We start from the raw sequence: 11,189 nt of genomic DNA on the forward strand, positions 1-11,189 counted from the left end.
GTTATGTCCTGAATCTCAGTGAAAATTTGATTTGAAGTTGGAAGCAGTTAGGAGAATACCTGAAGAGTCTTATACAAGAAGGACAGGGGGAATTCCCACACATTCATCTGCAGGAAAGACCTGTGACTGTGATGGGTTAAACAGAGATGACTGAGCACACAGAATTGAGAAAAGAAATCTCTTAAGGCCATGATAAGACTTGAAACTCCAGTATTAAGCATCTATGTTACCCATTTACACCTTGGTTTTTTTGACTAAACTTTCTCAGATGTATCTCTACTCTGGCTTCAAAATTATTCTAATGATTTCTGTCTTTTCTTATACCCCGTCTGAGGCTAGAAAATAGCACAAAGAAGATGAGAAGAAATGAAAGAAAATCATGAAAATATTCAAAGAAAGGAGAAAATATAAATGATAGATGAGAGTGGAAAAAAAACCACAAGGACATACTATAACTAAATATCAGAGAGTCTCAGTGCTTCAGTGCTACAAGATGTAAAAGTCCTAGAGATCTGTGGTACAACAGTGTAAAAGCATTTTAACATTATTGAATTGTGTACCTAAAAATGGTTAAGATGGTAAATGTAATGTTGTATTTTTACCCCAATAAAAGTATGTGAGTTATTCCTCATGTTAGAGCAGAATGGGCCTTGTGGATCTGCAGGTGAATGGACAGGAGAAGGAGGGAGAGAGAAAAGAGGTCAAGGCGGCCCCGTAATCCATGTCCCAGTCCCCTTTCTACCAACCAAAGTCTCACTAGAGGCATTTTACATGTGCTGATGGTTTACAAAATCCTTTCTAAGCATACAGAATTCTTCTAATTCCATTTAAATGTATTTACTTTTTAAAATAATTAAATGAACAAAGCATTCAATGAGTACTTTCAAGAAATTTTTTTTTCCCTTTTTGGTTCTGGGGATTAAACCCAGAGGCATTCTACCTCTAACCTATTTCCCTAGTCCTTTTTTTTTTTTTTTTTTTTTTTGGTGGCACTAAGGTTCCTGGAAACCCTTCTACCTCCACACTACACTTCCAGACACACACACACACACACACACACACACACACACACACATATATATATATATATATATATTTTTTTTTTTTTCATTTGAAAACAAGATCTCTTAAGTCAGGGAGTCTGGTTTTGAACCTGTGCAATCTTCCTGTCTCCATCTCCCAAGCCTGGGAATTACAAGCCTGCGCCACCACACCCAGCCCCCCCCCCTTTTTTTAAACAGGATCTCAATAAGTTGCTGAGGCTGGCCTGGAGCCTGTGATCCTCCTGTCTCAGGCTCCCAACTACTGGGATTACAGGATTGAGCCACCACATGTGGTTTAACTTTTCTTATAGATGACCAGCCACTGTTTAAGTTAGCATTCTGAAGTTCTGGCTGAGGAAACTGGGTCTCCCCATCAGCCTTTCCATCTATCCTTGGCCCATATGAGACCCATCTTTCTCTGGGGATCCTTTCCCTCACTTCCTCCCCCTCCTGACAGTGCCCCCTGGGGCACTGCAGGTGGAGGCAATCCCATGGGAGAGAAAAGCCTGGAGGTTTCTGTCTGTAGTCAGTGGTGGCATGGCCAACAGAGTCTGATGCCATCAGCTCTGCTACCTTCCTGCTAAAAAGCTGGTGACCATGTCTTTGCTCCTGACTGTCTTCATTCTCCTTTATTTAAGAACAGATGGGACTCAGAATACTCATTATTTTCTTCTCAGCTACTTGCTGTCAAGACAAGTTCTCAAGAGAATTTTTTCCTTAGAGGTCTACTATGTCTTCAGCTCAAACTCCCCATGCCCTGTGGATTCTCCCCACTCATCCTGGAGTTGGCCCCAGATTTATAACTGTTTCCAAGCGGAGTGCCACACTTGAGTCTTGCTGGTGGCCAGAGAAGCCCTTTATCTAAGGACAGGAGAGTAGGGTCACTTCTTTAAAATCTACCACCCTCCTAGAATATCCAAATCAATACTCATTTGTTTTTTATATTTTTTAAACTTGTAGAACTGAAATTCTAAAGGGTCATTTTCTGTGTGAGGAAATTCAGAACCAATAGTGATAGATGAGAAATAACTTGATCTGGCAAGGTTTCAAAATGTAATTAAATACCTGTAGAGAAGCTTTTATGAAATTTAATCTATCAATATTTTCCCTTATGCTTCCTGACTATCCTGCTTAGAAAATCCATGACCATCCTAAATTTTAAAAGTTTATCTTCTATCTTATTATATCCAAAATATAAAATATATGATCCATTTGATACTTCCTTTGCAATAGTTATTAAGTTAGGCATTCAAAAGTATTTCTTAATGCCCAAATGACTCTTTGCAGTGGCATATTTTAGCAAATATATAATCTTTTCCTCATTAAAAAATTAGTAATGGGGATTGAACTCAGGGGAATTCTGCATTCAAATTTCACTCCAAGCCCCTTTTATTTTTATTTTGAAATGAGTCTCACTAAATTGCTGAGACTGGCCTTAAACCTGAGATCCTCCTGTCTCAGGTGTGCGACAAAATGCTCGGCCTCATTTATATTTTAACTAAATTCCTGCGGATATTGCTATGTTTGGACTTTCTATTCTTTTCTACTGAACTCTGTATGTGGAATTTTTTAAGGCATTTATTAGCGTCCATTACAATTTGTCCTATTAAATGTGTAGAAATCCCTCTCCATCCCCTTTGAGGATTTGGAGGCTTCCCGAAGCCCGAGGTTGTCTGCAGTACCGGGTATGGCCTCTAGAGGGAGGTGCCGCGCAACTTGAACGCGGTATCAGGAAAGCAGCCAGGGCACTCCTCTGCCCAGGCTGGTTGAGCTCGGTCCCCGCGTTGTCAGCTCGGTCTCCGCGTTGTCAGAGTCCCCGCTCGGACATGACGTCCACCCTCGCTTCAGTGCTCCTGATGGCGCTCACACTAGGTAAACAACCGTGCTTTTCGGAGGGCTCTGACTAGAACCACTTTAGTGAAATGTTCCCCGCTGTCTGTCGGGCTCTTTCTCACCCAGGATTGGTGTTTCAGGAGGAACCAGAGCCCAGACCGTGACTCAGTCCGAGGTCCGCATCGCTGTCTTTGAAGGGGCCCCGGTGCAGGTCAAGTGCAACTACTCGTACTCAGGGAGCCCTCTGCTGTTCTGGTACGTCCAGCGCCGCGCACAGGGCCTCCAGTTACTCCTGAAATACACCTCAGAAGGCGGCAACAGAGGATTCTCGGCTGCCCTGGACAGGAGCGAGAAGTCCTTCCACCTGCAGAAGCCCGGGGCTCAGGAGGAGGACTCTGCCACCTACTACTGCGCGCTGGGCACCACGGCGGCTGCGCTCCGCAGAGGAGCGGGGGAGGAACCCTCCGAGGCCGCGCCCGTCCTGCCCCTCTGCGCCGCAGGGGGCGCTCTGGAGCCCGCGCCCAGTTAGCTCTCAGACCCCCGGCACTGGGCCAGAGAGCCTTAGAATGACCTCAGCGATCCGTCCAGAAGCATTCTCATGACCAACGCTGCTTGAAACACTTTTAAAAATAAGCAGAAGCACCTAGAAAAAGAAAGTCGCATAGCATAAATAGCGTTGGCTCCTCCAGCTCCAGACACGCGATCCTCCCCAACCCCCTCCCCAATTGGGTGTGCTGATCCCTGGCTGTGACCGCGCCTCTCTGCATCCCAGGCCTTTCCTCTCCAGCATGTCACTTCTACTTCATCTAGGGATTCAGCCAGGTGAAAGCGGCAACACAGTGATGTGAACAAGGTAAGTTTAATATGAAAGCTTTAACTAATAATCGGGGTAAAAATAGAGAATGAAAAGGACTCTAAGGAATAGAGTTGTAATTGCATGTGTAAGGAGAAACTCTCCTCTCGAGGACCAAGGTGGAGCCCCAAGGAAGGAACACCCGAACAAGCACGGCTGGGCCCCTCCTCCCAGGGCCGTGGCTCGGCTTGGCTTGGTGGGCCTGTAACCTGCTGCTGGACCGGGACCTCTGCTGAGGTGCCAGAGGAAAGGGCTGGTAAGATGCAAAACGCCTGCCAGGGTCCACCACAATCACAGGAAGCTGCTATACATGCATGGGTGCGCGGGGTCACTGGCTAGGGAACCATCTGTGGGGTTGCCACTGCACCCGCTGGAGGGGCCCCTGGCTGGCCAAGCCCTGCAGGAAGCACAGCAGCACCAGGAGGGGAAGCTTTTTCCCCCTATAGTGTCCTTCCAGCCAGGTACTGACCACACTCTAGCATGCCAGCTGGCAACAGAGAAAGGTGTAGAGGGTCCAGATCCCATATCACAAGCAGAAAATGAAGGGTGGGTTTGGAATGGAGAGGAAATAAATTGACAAGTGGCAACCCTATCTCTCTGGCTGATCTTATGTATATACTACCCTGCACGCATTTGCACATCAAGACAATAAGGGCATCGCTCTGCTTTCACTGAGCTAAAAATGTCCTTTGAAAGCCAGGCTTCAGCATGGTATTGGCACAAAAACAGGCACTGAGGCCAATGGAACAGAATGGAAGATACAGCAAGTAACCCACACACTTGGAGTCAATTGATTTTCAATAAAGGGTCAAGTACATATGCTAGAGGAAAGACAGACTTTTTAACAAATGGTGCTGTAAAATCTGGTTATCCACTTATAGAAAAATGGAACTAAATCTTTCCCTCTCACCCTGCACGGAAATCAACTCAAGGTGGGTCAAAGAATAGGAAGTTAAGAGACGCTCTCATGGAGCCTATGAAGCTATTAGAGAAGGGATTAGGTTCAACACTCCAACATATAGGCACAGGAAGAAAGTTCCTCAACAAGATCACTAACGCTCAGGAAATTAAAATGAAACTTAATAAACGGGATGGCATCAAACCAAAAAGTTTCTGTTCTTCAAAGGAAATCAAGAGTCTAAAGAGAAACCTACAGAATAGTAGAAGATCTTTATTAGCTATCCCACTGACAGAAGTCTAATATCTAGAATATACAAAGAACTTAAAAAACTTTACCTTATAAAAACAAATAACCCAATCAAGAATTGGGTAATTAAACTGAATAGATATTTCACAAAAGAGCTAGAAATGGCCAATTGATACATGAAAGAATGTTCAACATTATTAGCAATCAGGGAGATGCAAATCTAAACTACATTGAGATTCCATCTAACTCCAACCAGAATGGCAATCATAAAGAAGTCAAATGACAATAAATTTTGGCAAGGCTATGGGGGAATAGGCACTCTTCTGCCTTTGCTGGGATTGCAAAGTAGTCCAGCCACTATGGAGATCAGTATGGAGAGTCCTTAGAAAACGGGGAATGGATCCACCATATGATCTGGGTATACCACTACTGGGTATCTTTCCAAAGGTGTTGAAACTATAGAACTACAGTAATATATGCATACCCTGTTCATAGCAGCACAATTCACAATAGCCAAACTATGGAACCAACCTAGGTCTCCATCAACAGATACATGGATTACAAAATTATGGGAAATACACACAATGGAATTCTACTCAGCTATAAAGAACAAAATAATATCATTCACAAGAAGATGGAAAGACCTGGAGAACATTATGTTAAGTGAGATTAGCCAAGCACAGAAAGAGAAGGAACATATGTTTTCTCTAATATGCCCAAACCAGGGAGTATTGGGGATACCAGTGGGACCCAGATAATGGAGAGGAAACCTCAGCAAAGCTAAAATGGAAGGGTAGGAGAGGAAGAAGGCTGAGGCTGATTAATGGAGGAGCTACATTCGAATATGTGTATGAGTGTGAATGTAGCATGGTTAACCAGGACACTCATTCTTGGGAGGGGGGAAGGGGAAGTGGGCGAAGGGCACCAAGCACTGTGTGAATGTATGCCATTTTCAATATGTTCCACACAAAAATATAATTAAATTAAAAAATTTCAATACTTACCACTAAAAAAAAAATCTATGAAAGGTGGCTAGTTCTGCTCGCATCCAAACCATGTTCCAGTGCCCTTAAGACCCCATCATGCCCAGTTACACACAGAGGCTCCCCATGGCGACGAAATAGTAAAAAGTCCTGCACTAAAGGACAAGATATAATTTTTTGTTTTTATTTCCTAATCTGGGACATTATTTTTAATAAAAAAATTGGGAGATACTAGGAAATGAACACAAGAACATTCTACCTCTGAGCTACACTCCCAGCCCTTTCTAGTTTTAGTTTTTTGAAATAGAGTCTTGCTGAGTTGCTAAGGGTCTCCCTATATTGCCAAGGCCAGCCTCGAACCAGTGATCTTCCTGTCTCAGCCTCTCGAGTACTGGAATTACAGGCATGTACCACTGTGCCCAGCTCATCTGGGAATTCTTTGTTTTTTTTTTTTTATCAGTACTTGGGACACCCCAAGCCCTATTTTTTATTCTTTATTTTGAAACAGGATCTCTGAGTTGCAAAGGTCCTTACTAAGTAGCTGAGGCTTTCTGAGAATTGCGATCCTCCTGTCTCAGCCTCCTAAATGCGGGGATTACAATGCACCACGCCCAGCTTGGGCATTCTTAAAACCTTTCCCTCTTTTGGTAGTGTGTGACAGGTCTCTTCCTGAGGTGGTGGTGCACACACACAATGAGCCCCTGCACATTCTAGGTCAGAGGGCCACATCAGTTGAGATGACAGTATACTCATTTGCGCCATCAGTATAAATGCCAGTGCAGTGAAGCCCAAAGTAAATTTTAGTATTATTGTGAGAACAGATTCACCATGCAGACCACCTGATAGGAAATACACGCAGATTCTCCAATGATCTTTAAACACATTTCAAGAAGAATGAAGAAACTTCTGGGAGAGTCCTTCAAACAAGAGAAAGAAGACAGCGGGAGACTAAGAGTCACTGGCGAGGCCTCCACCGTAGCAACGCCTGTCCACCAGGGCTCCTGCTGCAGATACCGCTGCTCACCACTGCACTGCGGAGGCTGGGCCTTCCGCAGGCAGCTGCAGCCCTGTGCAGACCCAAGGAGCTGCTTCCCGTAAGCATGGGCAGTGGGATTGGTGGTCTCATCCTCCCATGAAGGACAGTCTACTGGCAGCAGAAAAGGAGCCCTTTCAATTTGTGATTTTTAAAAATGTCTTGGACTAGGGAAAATTGCATGAAATTTGGAGTTGGAAAATGAAATGCCAGGCTCAGTTCTACCCTTCGTGACCACATGTACTTGAGCTCTGCCTCAGTGCAGTGGTCTTTGATCTCCTCTTTTGCAATGAAGGAATTATTCTTGATTTTATGTGTGTGTGTGTGTGTGTGTGTGTGTGTGTGTGTGTGTGTGTTCAGGGGCCATAATATTTCTAAGAATGGTCAGAATGCATGTGGCCCTTCAGAAATATCTATACCTTGACCAGGTTTAAGAAACACAGATGCATTGGGTGATATGTGCATGTATGCCTCCACCATCTTGTACTTCATTAAGATGTATGACTATAATGCACCAATAAAAAGTTAAAAAAAAAGAAAGGAAACACAGATGCACCTGTTATCCAGGCCCTGGACCTGCCCAGGGAGAAATTTGTCACACCAGGGCCCAAGACACATCCTCTTATGCAAACTATACCTCATAAAAGAATATTTCTACTCACCAGCAAAATCTATTTATTAATTTATTCACCCATTTTTAAGAATTTTTGAAATATCTTTTGTGAGCTAAGGATATATATTTGGGAAAGGGACTGCCAAACAAACCTAACAGGTTCCTAACAAGTTCCTGGTCTCAGAAATGTCAGGCATAGTTTGAGGAACACACTCGATTCTAATTTGATGTGGTAAGGATAGGGATATATACATACAAAGAGTTTGGAGGGAAAAGAGGTGACCCTGGGTCAGCCTGAAGAGGAAGTTAGATGCTCTCACCAGACGAGTTGCACACTGGTTCTTAAAGAAAAGACAGGATTCATCCAGACAACCAGCGGGGCAGAGAGGGAGAGTGTCTAGGCAGAGGGGCACACCCCAGTTCCAGAACACCATTGGTAATAGGCCAAGAACAGATATCAAAACCTATTTCGTATACCCTTGGTAGGCCCTAAGTGGCCTAAAATTATGTAAACTTTAGGTGTAAACAGGCATTCCATGCTGGGACTGGAAAGACAAATGAGCCATATTATTCTACACCATAAGGACGGTGACAGAGGAAATACCCACTGTCTCAGCCCCAGGCATCACTGTGAACTCTGCATTGTTGGTGCTTCCTTCCTGGAATCCCACTCCTGACCCTAGATACTCCTTTCCCTTCTTCCCTGTAGATAACTTAAATTCCCAAATAGATACCACATCCCCATGTGGGCCAGCCATAGGAACGGGAGACCACTAGAGGGCGCTGTCCTCTCAGGTGGTTGTTGACGCAAGGCACTGCTTCTGAGCATATCTCCTTTTTTCTTCCCCTGGTAATGTGATCTTGTAGGGCAGTTTGTCTTACTTAATGCCTGAGCCAGACTTTGTAGGAGACTGAACCAAAGGATCAAGCAACCAGAGAAAGGACCAGCTCAGCTTTGGAATCTCAGGCAGCCATGCTGGCTGCTTTCTGCTCAGGATTGGTGATGGTGATGTTCAGAGAGTAGCTAGTATTCAAAATGTCTATGATGTCCTACTCCTTGGTTTTAGGATGACCTTTAGCCCCTTTGAGACTGGAGACTATCCCTCTTACATTGCCAGCATAACACAGGCATTACTCTTTGTAAGAGAGAGCCATGATGATTCATGCCCAGGGTTCAGACGTGGGTTATCTTCCCAGAGTAGCTCTGATGCCAAACTGTACGCTCAGACCCTCTCCACCTATCCTTTCTTCGTATTTTCAGTGTCTAAACAAAGCCTTGGCTTCTCCTGAGAAGGTCAGCAGAGGATCAGGACATGGGCAGCAGCAGTTTCTAGGCTAGTCACACTGGGGCAACCTTGGCTTCCACCTGAAGAAACATCCCACTTCACACTCAGCCTTTTTTACTGCACGTTGGGCCCCCGGGAGGGGATGAGGGGATGGAGCTGAACCCAGAGGTGCGGGTGGACTTGGGCGTGGACAGCACCAGATGGGATGTTTGCTTTGTCCAGTGTTCTGGGCTGGGGCTTTCCTTCCAGACCCTCCAGCTCTGCAGCCACAAGCCAATGCCCCTGGAGTTCTTGAACCACTCTCCATAGAGGAACTGGGAGAAGGTCAATGTAAAGAGAATCCCAGCTCTGTTTCCCAGATGGGCCTCTGTTTTCAGCCCAGATGTCTTCTCTCTCCTGCAGATGGCAAACACTCTTGAGAAGTCACACTAACTCTGCTGCACAACAGCTCAGTTGGTCTACACTGAGATATTTCAATTATGCTATTTATAAAGGTGCCTGGGGAACAGAGCTCATGGATGAACATGTGACCTAGCTTCCTGTTTCTACAGTGGGGAACAGGATTGTATCTTGCTGCTTCTAACAGTAGAAGCTCCATCTGCAGTACATGGAGCCTTTATTTGCACTGGCCTTGACTTCCCCTTCTGTTGGGTTGCTCTAGAAATGTGGCTGCCTAAGAAAATTCTATGAGGGCCGCATCCTGCTGAGACGGTCCTCTTGTCCAGGAACTGCCATAATGGGCATCATCTGTATCCCAGTGCATCCTGGGGTACACTCTGTGTAAGACACACCTCACTCAACCTTCCTCTCATCCTTGTAACTTTACTTTAATGCAAAAGAGTGACCCTGTTCTGCATTTGAGGATCCGTGCTCCAAGAGGTTCTGGATTCTGGACATGACTATAGCTGTGGATACTGACCTGTCATTCTTGTCATTTATTCCCATGATCCTCCTGCAGCAGTACCAATGTAAATATGTTTATATATATTATATGGACATTATATATAACATATAATATAACTATGTATATTGCATATATATAATGTAACTTTTGCTATATTCCATACCAGCAAGGTGGGAATAAAGACTGAGAATAAAAAATTTTCCTTACTATTAGAGTCAAACTCTCTCATTACTTTTCACCCTGGTTCTATTCAAAGAAAAGGAGGCACTTGTAAGATTGAAAAGCCATGTTATGCTACATATTCACAATAGTCATAATAAATTTTAAGTCCTGCATTTCCTATCAAAGAAGAATGAGCTCCATGTGACCAACGTTACCGCTGATCATTTCCAGTGCAATGAGTTTTAATGAGTCAGAGCAGGTGCTCAGGGCAGTCTCCCCTCCCCCATCACACAGTAAGCACGTGACAGGTCCCAGGCAAACCTGCCCATATTTGCTAACTGTACTTTCTGTTGGGGCAGATGCATCACACAGCCCAGTGACTTTGCTTGCACCTCTTGAGCACAAGGTACAGAATTAAGATTTGGATTTGAGACAGAACACATTTCACCCAGAGGAAGAGCTACCACTATGCTGATCTTCAGCCTGCTGGGGGCAGCCCTTGCCTCCATCTTTCTTGGTAAGGATGTGCACAAACTCAGGGCCTGGGCTCTTCAGTGAAATCAGAGCTCTGAAACCTAATCCACTATATGATCCCATGGTTGCAGATAAAGTATCAGTCACTTTCTGTCCTCTTTTCTGCAGGAACAACCATGGCGCAAAAGGTAGATCAAGTTCAGACTGCAATTTCTGTGGTAGAGAAGGAGCCAGTGACCTTGAGCTGCATGTATGAAATCAGCAATCCTACTTATCATGTATTATGGTACAAACAAACACCAAGTGGGGAAATGATTCTTCTCATCCGTCAGAACTCTTACAGTGCAGAAAATGCAACAGAGGGTCGGTATTCTCTGAGATTCTTGAAGTCGCCCAGTTCCATCAGCCTCACCATCACAGCCTCACAGCTCCGGGACTCAGCGGTGTATTTCTGTGCTCTGAGAGACCACAGTGAGAGGGGCACCTGCAGGAGCCTTACAGAAACCTCAGCAAGAGACAGAGCCTCTGGGGCGAGACTCCACTACAGACAGGAGCAGGGGTGTGGCAGCGCAGGTGGGGGGCTGTCAAAGAAATCTGGGCTCAGTTCAGGCAGAATGTCTAAATATATCTCTTATTAGGAACATGTAGATTAAAGTAGATTATGTATCATATGTTTTATATCATATATAAAATTATTTTAAAATGCAATTTAACAATACTTACTAATCTTTTGTTGGTTTATTGAGGTAGGGAAATTATCAAATAATCTTCAGACTTAATGTATGATTTCATTGAGAAGTTATTAAAATTCCAGATTTATTCATGTTTATAAATTCATTTTTATGTAGAATATTTCAA

At 44.3% G+C, this 11,189-nt stretch overlaps 1 gene segment (V, D, J or C); it reads left to right on the forward strand.

The window, feature by feature from the left end:
- The first annotated feature begins 2,869 nt into the window (after positions 1-2,869).
- LOC308270955 (T cell receptor alpha variable 16-like) lies at positions 2,870-3,405 on the forward strand. The segment is given in 2 exons: positions 2,870-2,915; positions 3,017-3,405.
- The last annotated feature ends 7,784 nt before the right edge of the window (positions 3,406-11,189 follow it).

The sequence above is a fragment of the Muscardinus avellanarius genome (assembly GCF_963383645.1).
Source record: "Muscardinus avellanarius genome assembly, chromosome: 12".
Lineage (NCBI taxonomy): Eukaryota > Metazoa > Chordata > Mammalia > Rodentia > Gliridae > Muscardinus > Muscardinus avellanarius.